A 20,591-nucleotide genomic window follows, 5' to 3' on the forward strand; every position below is an offset into this window, starting at 1 on the left:
TTTCCCCATTCCATGGAAAAATACCAGGTTCAAGATAGAGTCGTGTACCAAGTGGCTTGGTCACATGTGTTACCAGGACCAACCACAATTTGGGCTTACAGGAAAAACAAGACTATTCACAGGCCATTGGTTTAAATACTGAGTCATTAAGTTCCTAAAATATCACTAATGACCCTCATTGGCACATTTAAACCAGATTCATAGTTCGTATTTCTAACTTCACAAATGATACATGCACAAAAATAGGATATGCAGATTAAAAGTTGTCACTTTAAAATTGATGTTACATGACATGTTTTGCATAAAGAATTTCTGAGTTATTCATAAGACAATTTTCATAAAGGGGGGGCCATAACACTCCCCTCCCTGCTCACATTTCCCCAACATTTTAATAGATGCTATACTATTTCAGCATTGCTAAAATAATGCTTTAGCTAGTTCCATCATCTATAGCTGCTTCATGCAAATCTTGGGCCCTTCAAGTCATCTGATTTCCCACTCTCTTCAACAGCTGGAAGCCCCAAAATTCAGGGTATGATTTTCACCTTAAACCCATCCTACAGCTCTGTATTATGCCAGCTGAACTGAGGGTCAGTTCTTTGGAGCAGGGCTTATGCTTGTCTAGAAGTGCAGAATTCATGTGTGTTTGTGATGGGAGTTAATGGAATGGTGGATCAAAATAGCCTAGGATATAAGACGAGGAGCTAACATGCTGTGACCCCAACTGGGCCACCTCATTTCCCTGAGGACTCCAGTTACTACCACCAGAATGCTCTGTGTGTGCACAAAAACAACTTGTTCTCCAAATCACATGACACTGAAGCAAACATGTGCAGTAAATGACCCACTACTACTTATGGATTCACCTGCAGCTGCAGGACTGTTTGAACCAGCTCTGCAAGTACCTCACAGGTGCTCAGTAAGAACTAGTCATTGTATCACAGACATGGACTATTTACATGGAGGAAGTCTTTTTTTTTTTCCTGTTTGTGATGGGTGGTGAATTAAAGAAGGGCTTGGGATCCTTTAGAAAATGTTTCAGAAATGTATTCACACCACTCAGATTGGGATGGAAATCTCATGAGATCAGTTTGGTGTAATTGCCAGGCTCCCTGGTTCTTCTGATTGTGCTGAAAGTGAGCAAGAATCATTCTCATAGAATTGCAGGATGTGCAAAAGCCACCAAGACAGAAAAAATAGCAAAACCAATCACCTGCCCAGTCTTCCCTGCCTCTCCAAAAATATCTCTTTCCCAGCACATTACTCCTACACTGTTCTATCTTATTCTCTCTCAAACAGTGCCTCAACTACCACAGGCTCTCCTCAGGGAGTTCATGCTTTTATTCCAAAAGCACCTCCCTTTGGAGAGTTTCAAAGTGATTGACATTAATACTTTTCCACCTCAGAGGCATGTGGTTTAATTAGAGGATTGAGAAGAGCAGGTAACAAGAGGGTATCAAGAGCATGCAGAAAGTGGCAGGTTCAGGAATCCAATTCTCAGTACCTTGTTATGATGCCCAAATGTCCTGGCTATTTTGGAAATATTTCTAATGTTTGAACTTTTGTTTTTACAGTTTTTTACCATTGCCCATGGTTATACCATTTAAAATATTTCATAACTATTTAATAATGAATGAACAATGATATTTCCATTTAGATGTTACCTTCCTTCTGAAAAGCCCAATGGTGCTTTATTTAGCATAGTCTTCTCATAGTAGGGGTCAACAGCCCAGTTGATGCTCTGTACAACTGAGTGTTGACAATATAAAAGGATTAAGACCAAGCAAAATAAGATAGGCCAGTTACCTATGTTAAAAATCTTAAATCCAATTGAATCCCATTATTCACCTGTTTACCAATGTTCAGTCCTATCTCTTCTTTAGCAATACGTGGCCTAATTTGGTGATTAACAGGAGAAAAACTTGGTAAAACTTTGCCTGCCATTTCTTGTTTCTCTGGACTAAGTATTTTTAGTAATTTTTAAAATAAAATTATTTAGCTTCACAATGACTCTTTTTCATCCCATAGGGATCAATAATTAAAGGATCAAGTCTTATTTTTTTCTTTATGTATAAAAAGTTGGATGGAAATAGATTTAAACCTTGAAAAGGATTTGGCTTTGTGTCCCATTACAAATTTGGGCTGAGTTAGGTCATTTGTATTATCCATACCATTTCACTCCAGCCATCAATTATGAGAAAAACTTGGTAACAAAGCAGCATTAAAATAAATTATGAATGCATTTATATTAATATAATGTCTTATTAAAAATCAAAGTCATAATGTATTAAGTGAATTGACTTCATTGGCAAGTGACAAAGTTCTAAATAGTGCAAACTTTTGCTTAAATAGTTTATAGATTCTAGTGATTAATACATTAAAAAGCTTCTCTGAGGTGATATTACAACTGAATGGAAATAGAGAAATGATTTCTCCTATTTATCTTGATAGGAATAAAGGGGAAGCATCTGGCCACTGAGCACATGCAAGAGCCAGGCCTGCCAGCAGCCGCAGACCCTTACCCAGTGGCTGCACAATGCCATGCAGTGGCAGCCAGCCGTCCCCCACCAAGTCCCCCAGCACCCATGGGCCAGCCAGGGGCCATAGATGGCGCACACCCTTGTGGACTGGTGCGGAGATCATGGACCTCATTGAGATTTGCAGGGAGGCCCCCAACGTCCATGATCTCTGCACTAGGCAGCGGAATGCAGCCGTCTACGGCTGCATAGCAGCCACCATGGAGCAGGTGCGCCTCAAGATTAAAGAGTTGTGGCAGGCGTGCAGCAGGGGCTGCCACCTGCCCCTACTTCCCCACCCTCGACCAAGTCCTGCGGGGTGGGACGGGGCGGTCTGTACCAGCCAAGGAGGCAGCGAGCCGGGAGCTGAGGACCCTGACCTGGGTGCAGCAGAGGGGCCATCACCAGCTGTCCCGGCACCAGAGTCAGCAGGGTCGTCCAGGGAGGCCATACCAAGTAAGTGCCAGCACTGTCCCCTACCCGGGGGGGGAGTCGGAGAGGGAGACCAGGGACCGTACGCGTGGGCCATGCCTCCCACAGATCACGCAGCCTTGGGCAGGTGGCTCCAGCTAGGTAACACCCAGGGGCCATGGCCCAATAGGCACAAGCATGTGTGAAGGGACCTGACACACTCCTGGCCCCGGGACGCCTTCTTCACACACACCCTCTACACAGAGGCAGGGGACATCTCCCCCCTCTCCCCCCGCCTCGGCCGCACTATACCCGGCACAGGGGCATGGGTGCGGTCTTGGGACAGCTCCCACTCCGGTGAGAGCCAGACATCCATCCCTACCATGGCCTCTGTGCAAGCCCAGTGGCTCTGACGGTGCAGGGCACGGTCATCTACACCTCGCAGGGGGCGCTGTGCATCATCCACTGTGTCCCTAGGAAGAAATGACCACTCCCCTTCTTTCTCCACAGCCGCACCAGCTGCACGTGCAGGGCGCACCACCCCGCCCGGGACATGCTTCTGCACTCTAGGGCTCCTCCGGACCACCAGCACGCGGCAGGGATACCGGGACCAGCACCTGGGGGCCCTGCAAGCCCTGCACCACACCTTCCAGGCCTGGGTGCAGAAGGACCTGCAGCTCCTCCGGGAGCAGCTTGCCCAGGACCGTGCCATATGCTCACACCTGCAGGCCCTGCTGCAGAGCGTGCTGCCCTGTGCCTCCCCAGCGCCTGCTGCCCCCCCCCAGCTACTGTTCCTCTTCCCACTCCTGCCCCGCTCCCACCACTTCCTCCTCAACCTCCTCAACCTCCACACCCTCCTCCTCATCCCCCTAGGGACACCAAGGCCCCCGCACCCACCATGCTGGGAGACATGTGGCCCGACAAGACCCCCACCCCTGAGCGCTGAGCTTCCCCTCCCCCTTCTTCCCCCTTCCATCTCCCTCCTCCCAGTTTTCTCCCACCCCTCTCCCCTCCCCTCTCCTGCCTCCTTTCCCCAGTCTCCCCAGCGTTTCGTTCCCCCTCCCCAGTTTTGTTAAATAAAGACAGTTCATGTTTATGAAAAACGTGTATCTTATTTGACATCAGGAAGGGAGGCTAGAGGGGGGTAAGTGGAAGGACGTGAAGGAGGAATGAGGACAGGGGTGGCTCTGAGGGGTGGATGCTCTCCCTCAGGGCCTCCTGGATCCTGACAGCCCCCTGATGGACCTCCCGGATGGCAGCCTGCAGCAAGTGCGGTGGGGCTGATGGCAACGACCCCATGAGATGCACCGGCATGCCCAGGGACAGGTCTGGTTCCATGTTGCAGAGTGCCGTGATGTCCCGAGTGAGGGCAAGCAGAGCACTCTGAGTCACAAATGCTTTGCTGTCCCTCAGCAAAGTAGACCAGCAAGCAGAAAAACCTGAGAACTATCTGTCCAGGATGGGGGGTACGGTCCCTTTAAGCACAGGCCTCGGGTAGCCTGAGGCAGCAGCCCCACACACTAAGTCCGATCCTGATTCCTTGCCGGCATTGGTTCTGGCCAGCCTTACCTCTGATTCGGGGTCCACTCAATGTGGATACGCTATTTCAAATTAGAAAAATGCTATTTTGAATTAGTTTGTGTCTAGATGCGTTATTTCAAATTAGCTTAATTCGAATTAACTATTTCCCTGCAGGCTCCTGGCTGCCATACTCCTCCTCTTCCCCTGTGTCAGGGGCAGGGCCCTCTGCCCTGGGGTCGATGATGACTAGGGGGGCAAGGACCGTCTGACCCCCCCAGGATGCGGTCCAGGGCCTCGAACTGCGGGCAGGCCTCAGGGTCAGCCCTTTGGTCGGAGGCCCTGGCATAGGCCTGCCATAGTTGATTTTGCTGTGCACCTGCTCCTGGCTGCGCATGTGGCCTCTGGTGGCCAGGCTGGCAGCCATGCGGCTGTAGACGGACACATTCCTGAGCCTAGTGCGGAGATCGTGGGCATTGGAGGCCTCCCCACAAATCTCAATGAGGTCCACGATCTCTGCACTAGATCAGGAAAGCGTCCACCTTTTGCGGCCATTGGCAGGCTCCTGGGAGCCACCAGCCTGGTCCTGGGGAGTGATGGAGGCCTGTGTGGCAGCGGGCTGCTGGCTCATGCTGTGCCAGGTGCACGGACTGCTGGCTGTGTGCTGGCAGGCTTGCAACTGGCACAAGCACTTTAAGGGCTCCAGGGCTCGGGGGGAGCAGATAAGTTTTCCTGGTTGTGCCCAGAGTGGCCACCAGGGCTCCCTGGGAAGGGCTGGAGGCCCCCTAATTTGAAATAAGTGTCTACACAGCACTTATTTCGAATTAGCTATTTCGAATTTGGTGTTATTCCTCATAGAATGAGGTTTACCACATTCGAAATAAGGGCTTCACTATTTCGAATCTATTTCAAAATAGCAGTTTGGCTGTGTGGACGCTATTAAAATTAAAGCAAAATAACTGCTGTTATTTTGAATTAACTTTGTAGTGTAGACAGACCCTAACAGATTTATTGGAGCATAAGCTTTCGAGGGCAAAGACCCACTTCGTCAGATGCATGTAGTGGAAATTTCAGAGGCAGGTATAAATAGAGTTCCAATCAAGAGTAAGGCTAGAGATAAAAAGGTCAATTCAATCAGGGAGGATGAAGCCCACTTCTAGCAGCTGATGTGGAAGTGTGAACACCAAGAGAGGAGAAACTGCTTTCGTAGTTGGCTAGACATTCACAATCTTTGTTTAATCCTAAACTGATGGTATCAGATTTGCAGATGAACTGTAGCTCAGCAGTTTCTCTTTGAAGTCTGTTGTTGAAGTTTTTTTGTTGCAGGATGGTACCTTTAAATCTGCTACTGTGTGTCCAGGGAGATTAAAGTGTTCTCCTACAGGTAGCCCATTGGCCAAACTGGACAATCGCTATGTAAAAGAATCAATGGACACAAATCAGGTATCAGGAATGGAAATATATAAAAACCTGTAGATTGGCACTCTCTTAACCAGGTACCGAGAGGTACACCCCTGGCGTGGGGTATGCACCCACCCCCCTTCTAAGGTCTCTTTGTCCCCATTCTGGCTCCTCAATCAGAGCGTATACAGTAACTCCCAGTCTCAATACAAAGTCCAGGCCCCTCTATCAGGGCAGATATGGCACCAGTGGCCTAGCCCCGGGAAAAACCTCTCCCAGCTGGGGGTGATTGCCCAGGGGGCGGAAAGGCGTGGTAGGGGGACCCAGGCCCTCCCTCTCCACCAGGTTCCAGCCCAGGGCCCTTTAGGCAGGGACTATTGCTCCTACCTGCTCGGCAGGCAATCCAGATGATACACATTGAGCTGTGATAGCAATCCCTTGTCCTGGGCTGCTTCCTACTGCTCTGGTACCCCGATAGTCTATCTGCCTCGGCATCTGTTCTTACCAGGGCTGGTGCTGGGGTTGTAGGTGGTCCGGTCCCTCAGGCGGGGTTGGCTGCTGGCTTTACTCCTGGAGTCCGATGCTGGCCCTCGCTCTGGCCTCAGCTGTTGCAGGAACACTGGGGTTGCTGCCTGTGCCCTTCTACCCTCCAGCTGCAGGGCTCCCTCTGCATTTATACTCTGGCTCTGCTAGGAGCAGGCCCAGCAGGGCTGGAGGGGTGGGGCTTTTTCAGCCAGCTGGGCCTGGGCTACTCCCAGCCCTTCAGTGTGGGGTCTGTACAGGGATTCTCTATTCTGGCAATATCCATGGTCTGGCACAGAGAGTCCTCGTGGAGGTCCAGCAGCAAGAATCCATGCAGGGCAAGCAGAGCAGTGGGCTGCCCACTGGGCGCTGACAGTGGGGCTGCTAAGCACATGGCAGCAGGGCTGCCCAGCGGGGTTGGGAGACCTGGTGTGTGCTACACATGGTGAGGCAGGAAGCCTCAGCACGTGGTGCGCGCTGCTGCCCAGGAAGCCCCAGTGCATGGTGTCCATGGCTGCCCAGGGAGCCCCGGTGTGCAGTGTGCAGCTGCCCAGAGCCCCAGTGTGCAGCAGCCTGACGGGTCCCGAAGTCATGGCAGCAATGGCTGCCCAGCTGGGTAAACAGGGCAGTGGGGCCAGCAGGAGGTGGAGAGCTGACCAGGAGGCCAGCACTGAGTCATGGGGGCCAGAGGAAGGGGTCCAAAAATTACCTCCCCTGGTCCGGCAAAATCCCTCATCCAGGACTGATCAGGTCCCGAGGGTACCAGACTAGGGTTGTCCGACCTATATTTGAACGTGCCCTAGATGGAAGGGCGGTACATTCATCAAAGGAGGGTATGAGCAAGTCACCAGACCTTCCTCACCAATGACTCAATTCTGTACCTATTGACCTCGTTATTGCAGAATCAGGCCTCAAGAGGCTGCCATGAGATGGGACTGAAGAAGTGCTTTATTGTTTGCAGGAGTCTTCTGTATGTTTGGGTACTTCAGCTAAACCTCTGAACTCAGAAACTTTGGAGGCTTCCTCCATTGCTAGATTTAGATGGAGTTTGCTAATTTATAATTGGATGTTTCATGGAGTAGACACACTAGTTTACAGGAGGTGTATCTAAACTACATGGCTCCGTCAATGGAGCCATGTAGATTAGGCTGATCGGCAGAGGGAAATGAAGCTGTGATTTAAATAATCACAGCTTCATTTAAATTTAAATGGATGCCACGCTCTGCCGACCAGCTGATGATCAGCTGTTTGTCGGCAGATCAGGGCAGTCTGGATGCGCCGCGGTTGACAAGGAAGCCTTTGTCGACCAGCGCAGGTATGCCTCGTGAAACCAGGTTTACCTGCGCCAATCAGCAGCTGGTCGGCAAAGCGCAACAGCCATTTAAATTTAAATGAAGCCACGATTATTTAAATTGCAGCTTCATTTCTCTCTGCCGATCAGCCAATCTACATGGCTCCATCAATGGAGCCATGTAGTTTAGACACACCCCGTAAGTTTTTGCATAGTGTTTTGCTGCATCAGGCTGGGATTTTCAGTTCTTTAATGTTATTCTGTATATGGTCAATACACAGGCCATAACAATCAATCAATTTCAACTATCCCTAATATTTCCCTACCTCACTGTTGTGATGTGAGATTAATGTTTGTAAAGTGCTTTGAGAGTCTCAGAGGAAAGGTGCCAGGGTTCTCAGCCAGTAAATAATTTAAGCAGGTGCATAGTCCAATTGATTTCAATGAGCCTACATGCATGTGTAAGTGTTTTCCTGGTCAGAGGGACCGTACATCAAGAAGCTTAACAAATAAGAATATTCTTTGTGCCCAACTGATCAAGATTTTCAAGTGTTCAGTGATTTTGGAAGTTTAACTCAGATAGATAGGCATTAATTATCAAATGTGCTGAACAATCAACTCCCATCATGTTCAGTGGAGTTTGTAGCCACTTACCCAAACTGAAACTGGCCCTTGATATTTAAGATAATATTAAGAGGTCACCTAAATTCAGAAGCTGTCTCTGGAATTACTAATTGTTCTTAATACCTAGGCTGGAATAGTGCACTAAATAGCACTAAGTCTCAGGAAGTTATACATATGGTAATGCATTTAAAAACACTTAAGGGAAATGACAAATAACCTGTCAGGAATTTGGAAAATCCAGGTCATGCTCTATTTTTAGGTTATTATTTATTTGCTGAAAGAAGTTAATTGTCTCCAGTTTCCTTTGGGAAATTCTCAGTGTGTGGTGTTGTTATGCTGTCCGGAGAAGTTTATGACCCTGAATGTCCATCTCAAGGCAGACTCTTAAAAACAGATCAAACACCCTAACCTAGCGGTCTTCTGTAATAAGATTTCACCGGGCCAGTGAAAATTTGAGTACCTGGATCACTATAAAAGTATCACCATAGCATCACGGACTGGAGAATCTAAGGTCATGGTCTCCAACCTTTTTAATCATGAGATCACTTTCTGAATGTAAGTGTAATCTGGATCTACCACAAACCCAAACACCATTGCCCTACTTCCTTCCCACCCTTTCTCAGAGGCTCTGCTCCTGCTCATTCTATCCTCCCTCCCTCCGCCATCTTCCCTCACTTTTATCAAGCTGGGGGCAGAAGGCTGGGGTGTAGACTCTGATCTTGGGCTAAGGATTTGGAGTATGGGAGAGGTTCTCAGCTGAGTCTGGGGCAGGGAGTTGAGGTGCAGGAAGAAGTTCAGAGGGCAGGCTCTGGGAGGGAGTGTGGGTGCAGAGGGACTCAGGGCTAGGGCAGGAGTTTGGGGTACAGGTGAGGTTCAGGACTGGGGCTAGGGTTTGGAATGCAGGCGCCAGCTGGGCACCACTTACCACAGGTGGCTTCTGGGTGGTGGTGCAGGGGGCTAAAGCAGGCTTACCCCCATCCTTGCCCTACACCACTCCCAAAAGCAGCCAGTAAATTCTCTCCATCCCTGCCCACCCCAGCTGTGTGGAGATGGGGTACAGGATGGAGGGAGGAGCACCCTGACATCAGTACCCCTTTCCTCTTCTTCCTGTGCCCTGCACAACAAGCAAGAGGCTCCCGAGGGTGGGGGGCAGATCCAAGGCAGAAGTGAGGAGTAAAACCACAGTGCTGAGAGGGGCAGATAAAGTGCTGGCACTTGATAGGCTCCCAGCCAAACCTGTCAGAATCACCTGTCAACGGCGCCAAGATCTACCAGTAGATCTTGATCTACTGGTTAGTGACCACTGACCTAAGGGGACTCTATCTTGTCACCCAAATGGGATTTAGCAATGAATGGTCACCTACACCAAAAGTCATGCCACATTCAAGTTTCATACAGTCCAAAAAGACCTGTCATTTATGTCAAATTGTTTGGTACCCTAGATCTTAAATCAAACACAATGCCCATTGCCAGTCCTGTAGTAAACTATCTAAAGCCATGATCACCAACCGGTCGATCACAATCAACTGGTCAATCGCGAGGCCTCGCGATCCCAATTTTCCCCCCACCCCTGAGAAGCCCCACTGCTTACCTCTAGTGTCAATGGAGGTAGTGCTGGCTTCCCACGGGGTGGATGGAAGTCCTGCAGCTTCACACCACTTCCGGGGATTCCGTAAGTGTGCTGGCTGCTCCCCTCCCCCACGTCTGTGGCATGCCAGGCTCTCTGCGGGAGGGGGCATCGGCCGTGGAGGAGGAGCGCGGGGACTTCCCTGTGCTGCAGGAGGGGTGCGATGGCCCTCAAGGAGGCATACGTGGGGGTTTCCCTGTGCCATGCAGGGGGGGTCAGACCTGGAAGAGGCATGCACAGGGATTTCCCTCCTCTATGGAGGAGGGGTAGCAGGTGGAGTCCTGGGAGGAGGCTGGTGCAGGGGATTCCCTCCCCCCCCCAGCATCCTGTCTCCCTTCACCCCCCTCCCCGCATCCTGTCCCCTTTCCCTGGCTGCAGAACCCTGCCCCCACCCCAGCACTCTATCCCCAGCTCCCACTACCATGTCTCCTGCTCCCATCAGCTCAGTTGGGGCCACAATAGTGAGGCTTCGGGGTTTTGGGGGGGTTTTTTTGCATCTCCCTTGTGTGGCCCAACTGACTTTTCTGTGGGTCAGTGACCCCCTAACTCAAAATAGGTTCCCTGTCCTTCTCATAAATAAAGACAATGCAGAAACTTTGTGTGTTTAACATAGTATTTTATTTAAAAATGAAGTCTGCCAATAAACCGCCAATTGGGGCCAAGCCCTCATCTGGCCGCAGCATTATAACACTCCTGCACCCCTCCAGTCCCTAGATCTGAGCCCCTCACACACTGAAACTCCTTGCCTTGAGCCCCTCACATACCCCAACCGAAATTCCTGCATCCTCCCAGCCACAAGCCTGTGGCTTGCTTAGTACCGCAACCCTCCATCTGACTCCCCAGCCTGGAGCCCCTCCCCAAGCCAGCATCCCCTTCTCCCCCTCTTCTGAATCCAAATTTCCTCCCAGAGCTTGCACCTCTCATCCCTTCCCACACCCAAATCCCTCATTCCCACTCCAGAGCCCACACATCCTGTCTCAACCCAGTGAGAATACGGCTAGACTGCAGGAGTTTTTCCAGGATTCTAGAGATATCACGGAAAAACTCTTCCGCATCCAGGAATGTTCTTTTGCTTTTTTTAGTGGAAGAGCAAACATGCTCTTTTGGTAACCCCTATGTTCCTCATTCCATGAGGAATAAGGGGGATTCCAAAAGAAGGGTTTTTTCTGATATTTAGTCCAGTCTAGACATGCCAAATGTTGGAAAAACCTCTTCCTACAGAAGAATCGGGAAAACAAAGTGGTAGTGTAGAGTGTATAAAGGCTGGGAATAGCAAGTGATGGAGAGGAGGAGAATAGAGAGGGCGGGGCTTTAAGGAAGGGGCGGGGTCTTGCTGGAAGGGTGGGGCGGTAGATCTTTGCTTGTTCTGAGATTTAAAAAGTGATCTTGAGTGTAAATAGGTTGGAACCACTGATCTAAAGGTTTATTAGCTAAGAAAATGAAATGAGTTATTTGCAGATTAAAGCCAGCAAACATACACCCATACATGAATTGCAGTCCAAAGCCCATGAGTGACAGAATTGTAGTGACCTGTACATTCAAAGTGTCCTGCAACACAGATCCAACAGGCTGTTTGAGGAGTTCTTCATTTTGGTTTCTCTGGCCTGGTGAGAGTTCAAACAACAAAGAAATTGACATCTTTCTGTGTCTTTATTGTCTTCATTAATCTTCCTAGTCTATAGGACAAGCTTCCTTATACATAGTATTCCCAAAGTACTACTAACTAATTGTTTGTATTACAATGTTCCTTAAAGGTCCATCTGATTTTGATTGTTCTTTGGAGGGAGAGAGAGTGGGAAAACACTGTTCCCACGTTTCAAGGTTTACAGCAGACATTTTCACAGTTAGAAATGTAAGCAGGGTCTGAATCAATGCTTCCATTACAGCCAGCTGGAACAGGAAAGAAATACTGGGTGTGGTTATGTAAATATGGTTCACTCAGTTTGCTTAGGCCTGCTAGATATTCAACTGTTAGAATGGTGTTGTGCTCATTATAACCAATTTGGCTGTTGTGGAGTCACAAACTGTGTGAACCCTAAATTCAGGAATTATAAGATATGACCAGCAACGCTTGCAATTACTGGGGGAATGCAGAAAAATCAGACTGTGTTTAACTCAGTTCAAAGGAGAGAAACGGTCAGTGTAAAGAATCTCAGATGGAAGAGGCTTCCTTTGCCAAAACTCTGTGAAGTCAACTGGGGGGAGGGCAAAACTATGAATCAGCAGGCTGCATGCCCACTAGGCATAAGTTGTAAGACAGGTTCAACCTGTTTCCCCTGCACCCCCATTCTAATTATAGAACTAGAACGGACACCATAAGGAGTCTCTTTATTATTGGTCTAGACAGTATTTGGTCCTGCCATGAGGGCAGGGGACTGGACTCGATGACCTCTCCAGGTCCCTTCCAGTCCTAGTATTCTATGATTCTATGATTCTATTTTAAAATTTATTCCTGTGGATGCTAGAATTTTTGGGGCTGGACTGTGTTTTGAGCCAAGAGCTGAAATCACAGAGGGCTGAAATCAGTAGGTTTCGCCCAGAGCAAAATCTATCAAAAGGCCAGTGGGAACAGCAGGTGGCTGCCAGCAGGGCGGCCAGTGCAATAATGGCTGGCTGGCAGGCAGGGAGGGGCCAGCAGGAGCAGCAAGTGGGCGGCATTGCCACATGCTCAATGAGAGGAGACATCATGATGATGAACTCTGGGTCTGCACTGACTGGACAGAACCCTGAGTGGTGTGTTTGAAGTGGGGAGGGGGGAGCACACTGTATGAGTTGGGGGTTGAACTAAAGATCTTGAAGCATAATACGCTGCCCTGCGGACTCTGGGGATGGTATCTTGCATACAGGTTTGATTTGTTTCTGTGTGTGTTTCTGTAGATTAAAGATAGATTAACATATTAAATAGACTCTTTCTATCTCCATCTCAGTGCTTGTGAGAGGGGAAGAATTGCCAGTGGGTAGGCTGAAGTGTTCCCAGTTTACCGGATGGGGGCTCAAGCCAGTTTGGTTACATTGTTGAAAGAACCCCCTAGATACAGAAGCTAGCCCTTCTGACTGCCAACTGCTACTGGCAGATGGGTTACAGAAAGAAAAGATTTTATGTATTTCCTTATAGCAAGACATTGCAAACAAGGTGAATGCGAACAGCAACTTACAAATATTCTGTGGAGTCAAAACACTAAACAAGTTCTTATAAGAATGTAATATGATGCCTGTTTTGAGCAACACTAACATATAAATGAACTAGACTGGTCACCAGCTGTGAGTTTGCCAGTTCTTTGCAAGAACTGTCATCTGCCCTGCCAGCATCACAGACATTCAGTGGTTATTATACAGTAATATATTTTATTATGTGGTGTAATTTATAATGGTGCTAACCGACCTATTAGGTAAAGTAACATCAAAGAACTTCATTCAATGTACAGTGGTGGCCAAAAATGCTAACAATGGAAAGCTGCAAAAGGAATAGAATGGTGAATAATGAAACTGATCAGCCGCTGATTCCAGGAAGCCCAGGGCAGAGCAACTGTGCCTCGGGCTTCCTGTAGTCAGCGCTGGTCAGTTTCAGCAACGGCTGACTTGGGGACGCCTGGGGCAGAGCAGCTGGGGTGCTGCTGGGTTGCTCCAGTAGCGCCGCTCCTCAGTGCTACTGGACCAACCCAGCAGCACCCCAGCTGCTCTGCCCCAGGCGTCCTGATTCAGCCGCTGCTGAAACTGACCAGCAGCGGCTGAATCAGGACGCCCGGGCAGAGCAGCTGGGGTGCTGCCGGGTTGGTCCAGTAGTGCCCAGAGGCGCTGCGGGACCAACTGGCAGCGCCCCAGCTGCTCTGCCCCAGGGTCCACAACAAAAGCCTGGTCTGCTGGGGGGGGGGGCACACTAGCTGCGCCTCCCCCCCAGCAGACCAGGGACATGGGGAGCAAAGCCGCAGCGGCGGGGTGCCTGCCTCTGAGGCTTTGCTCTGGTGTGGAACCCGCCGCCGCTGCGGCTTTGCTCCCGGTGCCCCTGGTCTGCTGGAGACGGTCCCCAGCAGACATGGGGCACCGCAAGCAAAGCTGCAGCCGTGGCGAGTTCCCCCACATCTGAGGCTTTGCTGTGGCAAAGCCTCAGAAGCGCGGGAACCGCCGCCGCTGCGGCTTTGCTCGCGGTGCCCCTGGTCTGCTGGAGACGGTCCCCAGCAGACCAGGGGCACTGGGAGCAGCTTTTCTCGCCCCGGAGGTCGAGGTGGCTGACCGCTGCCTACGAGCTCCAGGGCGAGAAAGCACCGTTCGTAAGTGCGGATCAGACATAAGTCGGATCTGCGTAAGTCGGGGACTGCCTGTACAGTACTGGTCCCTGTATCACAAAAAGAATATTGCAGAACTAGAAAGGATTCAGAGACAAGCAATGAGAATGATGGAAGGTAGTGAATGGTGAGGGTGATGTCATGCTAGGAGTCTACTACAGGCCACCTAGCCAGGTGGAAGAGGTGGATGAGGCCTTTTTTAAACAATTAACAAAACTATCCAAAGCCCAAGATTTGGTGGTGATGGGGGACTTCAACTATCCAGACCTATGTTGGGAAACTAACACAGCAAGGCACAGGCTATCCAATAAGTTTCTGGACTGCATTGGAGACAACTTTCTGTTTCAGAAGGTTGAAAAAGCTACCAGAGGAGAAGCTGTTCTGGATTTGATTTTAACAAATAGGGAGGAACTAGTTGAGAACTTGAAAGTGGAAGACAGTATGGGGGACAGTGATCATGAAATAATAGAGTTCATGATCTTAAGGAAAGGTAGAAGGGAGACCAGCACAATTGAGGTAATGGATTTCAGGAAGGCAGATTTTGATAAGCTCAGAGAACTTGTACGTAAGGTCCCATGGGAAGCAAGACTGAAGGGAAAAACAACTGAGGACAGTTGGAAGTATTTCAAAGGGAAGTTGTTAAGGGCACACAAGCAAACAATTCTGCTGTGTAGGAAAGATATGGCAAAAGACCAGCTTGGCTTAACAAGGAGATCTTGCATGATCTCAAAATAAAAAAGGAGTCATATAAAAAATGGAAACTAGGACAAATAACAAAGGATGAATATAGGCAAGCAACACGGGAATGCAGGGGCACGATTAGAAAGGTAAAGGCACAAAATGAGATCAAACTAGCTACAGGCATAAAGGGAAACAAGAATACCTTTTATAAATACATTAAAAGCAAGAGGAAGACTAAGGACAGGGTAGGGCCACTGCTCAGTGAGGAGGGAGAAGCAGTAACAGGAAACTTGGAAATGGCGGATATGCTCAATGACTTCTTTGTTTCGGTCTTCACCGAGAAGTCTGGAGGTGTGCCTAACGTAGTGAATACAAGCAGAGAGAGGGTAAGTTTAGAAGATAGGATACACAAAGAACAAGTTAAAAATCACTTACAAAAGTTAGATGTCAGCAAGTCACCAGGTCCTGATGAAATGCATCCCAGGATACTCAAGGAGCTCATAGAGGAGGTATCTGAGCCTTTAGCTATGATCTTTGAAAAATCATGGCAGACAGGGGAGATACCAGAAGACTGGAAAAGGGCAAATATTGTGCCCATCTCTAAAAAGGGGAATAAGAACAACCCAGGAAGCTACAGACCGGTCAGTTTAACGTCTGTCCCAGGGAAGATAATGGAGCAGGTAATTAAGGAAATCATATGCAAACACTTGGAAGGTAATAAAGTGATAGGGAATAGCCAGCATGGGTTTGTGAAGAACAAGTCATGCCAAACTAATCTGATAGCTTTTTTTGATAGGCTAACAAGCCTTGTGGATAAGGGAGAAGCGGTGGATGTCATATACCTAGACTTTAGTAAGGCATTTGATACGGTCTCGCATGATATTCTTATTGATAAACTAGGCAAATATAACTTAGATAGGGCCACGATAAGGTGGGTGCATAATTGGCTGGATAACCGTAGTCAGAGAGTTGTTGTTAACGGTGCTAAATCCTGCTGGAAAGGGATAACAAGTGGAGTTCCTCAAGGGTCTGTTTTGGGACCCGTACTGTTCAATATCTTCATCAATGATGAAAGGGATCTAGTGGTCATAGTGGACCACAAGTTGAATATGAGTCAACAGTGTGATGCTGTTGCAAAAAAAGCAAATATGATTCTAGGTTGTATCAACAGGTGTATTGTAAGCAAAACTCGTGAAGTCATTCTTCCGCTCTACTCTGCACTAGTTAGGCCTCAGCTGGAGTACTGTGTCCAGTTCTGGGCGCCACATTTCAAGAAAGATGTGGAGAAATTGGAAAGGGTACAGAGAAGAGCTACAAGAATGATTAAAGGTCTGGAGAACATGACCTATGAAGCCAGGCTTCATGAACTGGGCTTGTTTAGTTTGGAAAAAAGAAGATTAAGGGGGGACATGATAGCGGTTTTCAAATATCTAAAAGGGTGTCACAAGGAGGAAGGAGAAAATTTGTTCCTCTTGGTTTCTGAGGACAGGACAAGGAGTAATGGGCTTAAAGTGAAGCAAGGGAGGTTTAGATTGGACATTAGGAAAAAATTCCTAACTGTCAGGGTGGTCAAATATTGGAATAAATTGCCAAGAGAGGTGGTGGAATCTCCCTCTCTGGAGATATTTAAGAACAGGTTAGATAGACATCTGTCAGGGATGGTGTAGACGGAGCTTGGTCCTGCCTTGAGGGAGGGGGGGCTGGACTCGATGACCTCTCGAGGTCCCTTCCAGTCCTATGATTCTATGATTCTATGAATGAGAATGATGGAAGGTAGTGAATGGTTGAGAGAAGATAGTCTGGAAGCGTCTGTTCTCCGTGTCTCATAACAAGACCAAGGGGGCATTCAATGAAATTAACAGGCAGAAAATTAGTATTAATAATAAAAATTAATAAGACAAAATTCATTGCCACAGCAAGACATTGAAGCCAAGAGCTTAATAAGAGTCATGAAAGGTCTGGCTATTTGTAAGGCTATCAAGACTATCCAGACATAATTAATGACAACACAAATTTTGGAGGCGACATTAAACCTTAGGCTTCAGGGTATGAATCAATATCTAACTTTTAGAGACCAGGATGGAGATCTAAAGAGGGGGCAGATTATCCCATATCTGCCTCCTGCAGGTTTCTTGCAGTATCTTGGAGTAGCTGCTGCAGTATCTGGCACTGGACATTGCCACCAGAAACAAGATACAGTACTTGACTAGAAGGACTTTGGATCCGATCCAATATAGCAATTGCTGTGTTCCTAACCCTACAAAGTAAGAGTCCTCCATGGAAAACTGCTTACTATGCCTTCTAGTATAGAATTCCATCCTTCCTGAAAAAAACTCCCAGAAGTATGTCAACAGAAGAGGAAAACTATTTAATGTATTCTAAGTACATTTATCCACATAAAGTCCCTGGAAGTTGCCATTATTATGCCACAAAGGAAAAAGACACCCATTTTCATGGATGTTCTTACATTCACTTCTCAATTTAGCTTCATTTTCAACTTGTTACTTGGCCAGGTAACTGGTTGCTAAGGCAAACATTGAAAAAAGCAAGGCTTTAAGGCCCCTGAGTCAGAAAAACAAATAATTGAGCACATGCATAAGCCTGCTTCCTGCTTTTGAAAATGAGATTAAAGCTCAACGTAATGAGCCTGCACTAAGAAACAAATCTAGTTACATTGCAAAAGTACTGATTATATGCTTAATATTCAATTCTTTCCACAATTAGGAGTTTTCATATAAGTCAAAGGGAGTTTGGCACAAAGAACTGAGCAATAACTCTAGAGAGATCTGTTATCAGTAGAGCTAGAAAGAAGCAGATCTGATGACTCCAAATAGTTGAACAGCATCCAACAAAATCATTGTCAAAGTTTATCATGGTTATCACTACATTTTTGAATGGGGCTGTATAAAATGGAATATGAGGTCCTCATCTTATTCTGCAAATTCACAAATACTGATTTTTATGAAAACCTATAGCATTTCATTTTCTTCTTTGACAATTGAACTCATTTCAGTCATTGTATCAATGTTCAAGATGAATTCCAAACTCTGAAATTCAGTTTTCCATTCAGGTGAAAAATCATTATTATCAGGAAAATATGAAAATCTGGATTGTCACAGTCCTTTCAATGTGAAAACCTTACTTTGTGACATAAAAATTTAAAAAAAGAAATGTAGCAGGCACGAAATCACTTCAGATGGAATTTCAATCAATCATTTTCACAATTTTGTATGAACCCATTTATAAATCATATAAATGAGAAGTGATTATAATAAAATTCTTATTTATTTGTACCAGGGTAGCATGCCAGGATCAGGGTCCCATTGTCTTAGGTTCTCAACAAACATAACAAGGAGCACCTGATTTCTCATTGACATTAATGTATGACGGTGCATAAAAAGCCCCGATGGCTAAAATGGCGATCGAGGCTTTCTTGCACAAAACCGCATCTAGACTGGCCACAGATGCTTTCGGAAATACTTTGAACGGAAAAACTTTTCCGTTCAAAGTATTTCCGCAAAATCATGCCTGTCTAGACGCAGCCATGCTGTAATGGCCGCTCATCATTAGCAAAGGGATGTGGACTTGCTGCCTTTGCTTAACCTGGCGGCCTGTGTGTAGCCTTAGCAGCATCAAGCCTTGCTTCAAATCCTGCAGCCAGGGAGCATGTCTGACCAGAGCTTCCCCAGCTCTGCCTGCCTTTCCCAGCCCTGCCTAAGTCAGGAAGCCTCTTGCTTCCCTAACATCTAGGTCCCTCCTGCTCTATAGCAGGAACAAGAGACTCTGAGTCCTTCCTCCCCTCCAGGAGCCTTTATTTATACTGCCCTCAGCTGGGCCCTAATTGGCTAATACCTGCCACAGCTGCTGGCTCCACCACCCCAGCCCTCTCCCTGGCTGGGTTTTAACCCTTAAAGGGCCAGTGTGGGGCAGATGCCCCATCACACCAAGTCTGTCTATCAGGCTCTCACCACCATAGTAAGAGAGCTTTGCCCATGACAGAGATTTTTGGGAATGGAATTCTCACTTTCCACCCAGAGGCAAGCCCCATGCATCTACAATGTCCAGTTGCATTCAGCTAACAGTGAATATGGGCTGGAGAATAGAGGGAGCAATCCTGCTCATTCCTCCTCTTCATGGATTAGTCGCCATGTATATATATATTTTTGCAATGTATATAGCGGCTGGCTATGCCTACAATCTATCCAACCTCATTCCCTCGTGGTCCATGGGGCAGGGACCTGAGAAGCCCCTAAATTAGCTTTCAGATCTAACAGAGTAAGGCTGTGTCTAGACTGTCCACTTTTTCCAGAAAAGCAGTCGCTTTTCCGGAAAAACTTGCCAGCTGTCTACACTGGCTGCTTGAATTTCCGCAAAAGCACTGACGATCTCATGTAAGATTGTCAGTGCTTTTGCGGAAATACTATGCTGCTCCTGTTCGGGCAAAAGTCTTTTTCTGAAAAACTTTTGCGCAAAAGGGCCAGTGTAGACAGCTGAGATTTGTTTTCTGCAAAAAAGCCCCGATCGCAAAAATGGCGATCGGGGCTTTTTTGCAGCAAAGCGCATCTAGATAGGTCATGGACGCTTTTCCGCAAAAAGTGCTTTTGCGGAAAAGCGTCCTGCCAATCTAGACACGCTTTTCCGAAAATTCTTTTAACGGAAAACTTTTCCATTAAAAGCATTTCTGGAAAATCATGCTAGTGTAGATGTAGCCTTCATGTCTACAGTATGTGTTATAAGAATATGTTGTAGGTATGTCATGTTTGGAATGACACCTAAATCATTTCTACTTGCAAATAAAACTTCATATAACGGAAATCAAGTAACTTGTGCATTGTCTCTGCTGCAGTAATAGACCCATAGGCTTGACTGGTATACAGTATTAGCAGAGGAATCTTCCATCACATTCTTCAGATTCTATTTTTTTAATTCAAACACAAAACCTGGGGGAAACGGTTTGTGCCAAGGCCACCCTGTTTTCTCTGACAATCTAGGAGTACGTTGGGCGACCACAAACAGAATCTAATTGCCTTCCCCACCCATGTGTGCTTATCAGCACCAAAACCTCCATTATGAGCAGAAACCAAAAAAAAAAAAATCTAACAACAACATGGCAGTGGGCTGGTACTTTGTGCATGTGTAGAGCATGGCGCCTTCCTATCCTTAATCCTAGAACATATATACAAAACCCGCATTGTCTCTGCAAAGCCATGTGTTGTGCACAGTTCAGATAAGAGTGCCTCAATATCTTGTTCATGAGGTTGAAACACATTTTACTGCCTCACTTTCCTGTCCAAGTATTTTGCTAGAGTGTGAGTAGCTAAATAGTCCTTCATTACAACCGAACTATGTACAAACCACAAGAAAACAATAACAGCTAAAGTGTTACGCTATTTTTAAATATAATCCATCCTCACCCCTAAAAGGAGTCTCAAGCTATTGTTCCCTCCAGTAGGTTATTGCCCCAGATGAGGATATTGCATTACATCAGATGTGGTCTGCAGTACTCAACAGAAATGGGCTCAAGCTAAGTAGCTGAGCAGGACAGCAGATTACATAACATATATGGACCCTCAAATTTGGAGATATTTGGACTGGCCTTTCCTTGGCACAGCAGGAATGAAATAGGCAAACCTGTCTTTGGTTCCAGTATGGCTTTGCTGTGTGAGTGGGGTGGGCAGAGGTCAAGGCACACTGGCACCTGCACCTCTATGCATCAC

The sequence above is a fragment of the Pelodiscus sinensis genome, chromosome 9 (genome assembly GCF_052426305.1).
Source record: "Pelodiscus sinensis isolate ZL-2025 chromosome 9, ASM5242630v1, whole genome shotgun sequence".
NCBI lineage: Eukaryota > Metazoa > Chordata > Testudines > Trionychidae > Pelodiscus > Pelodiscus sinensis.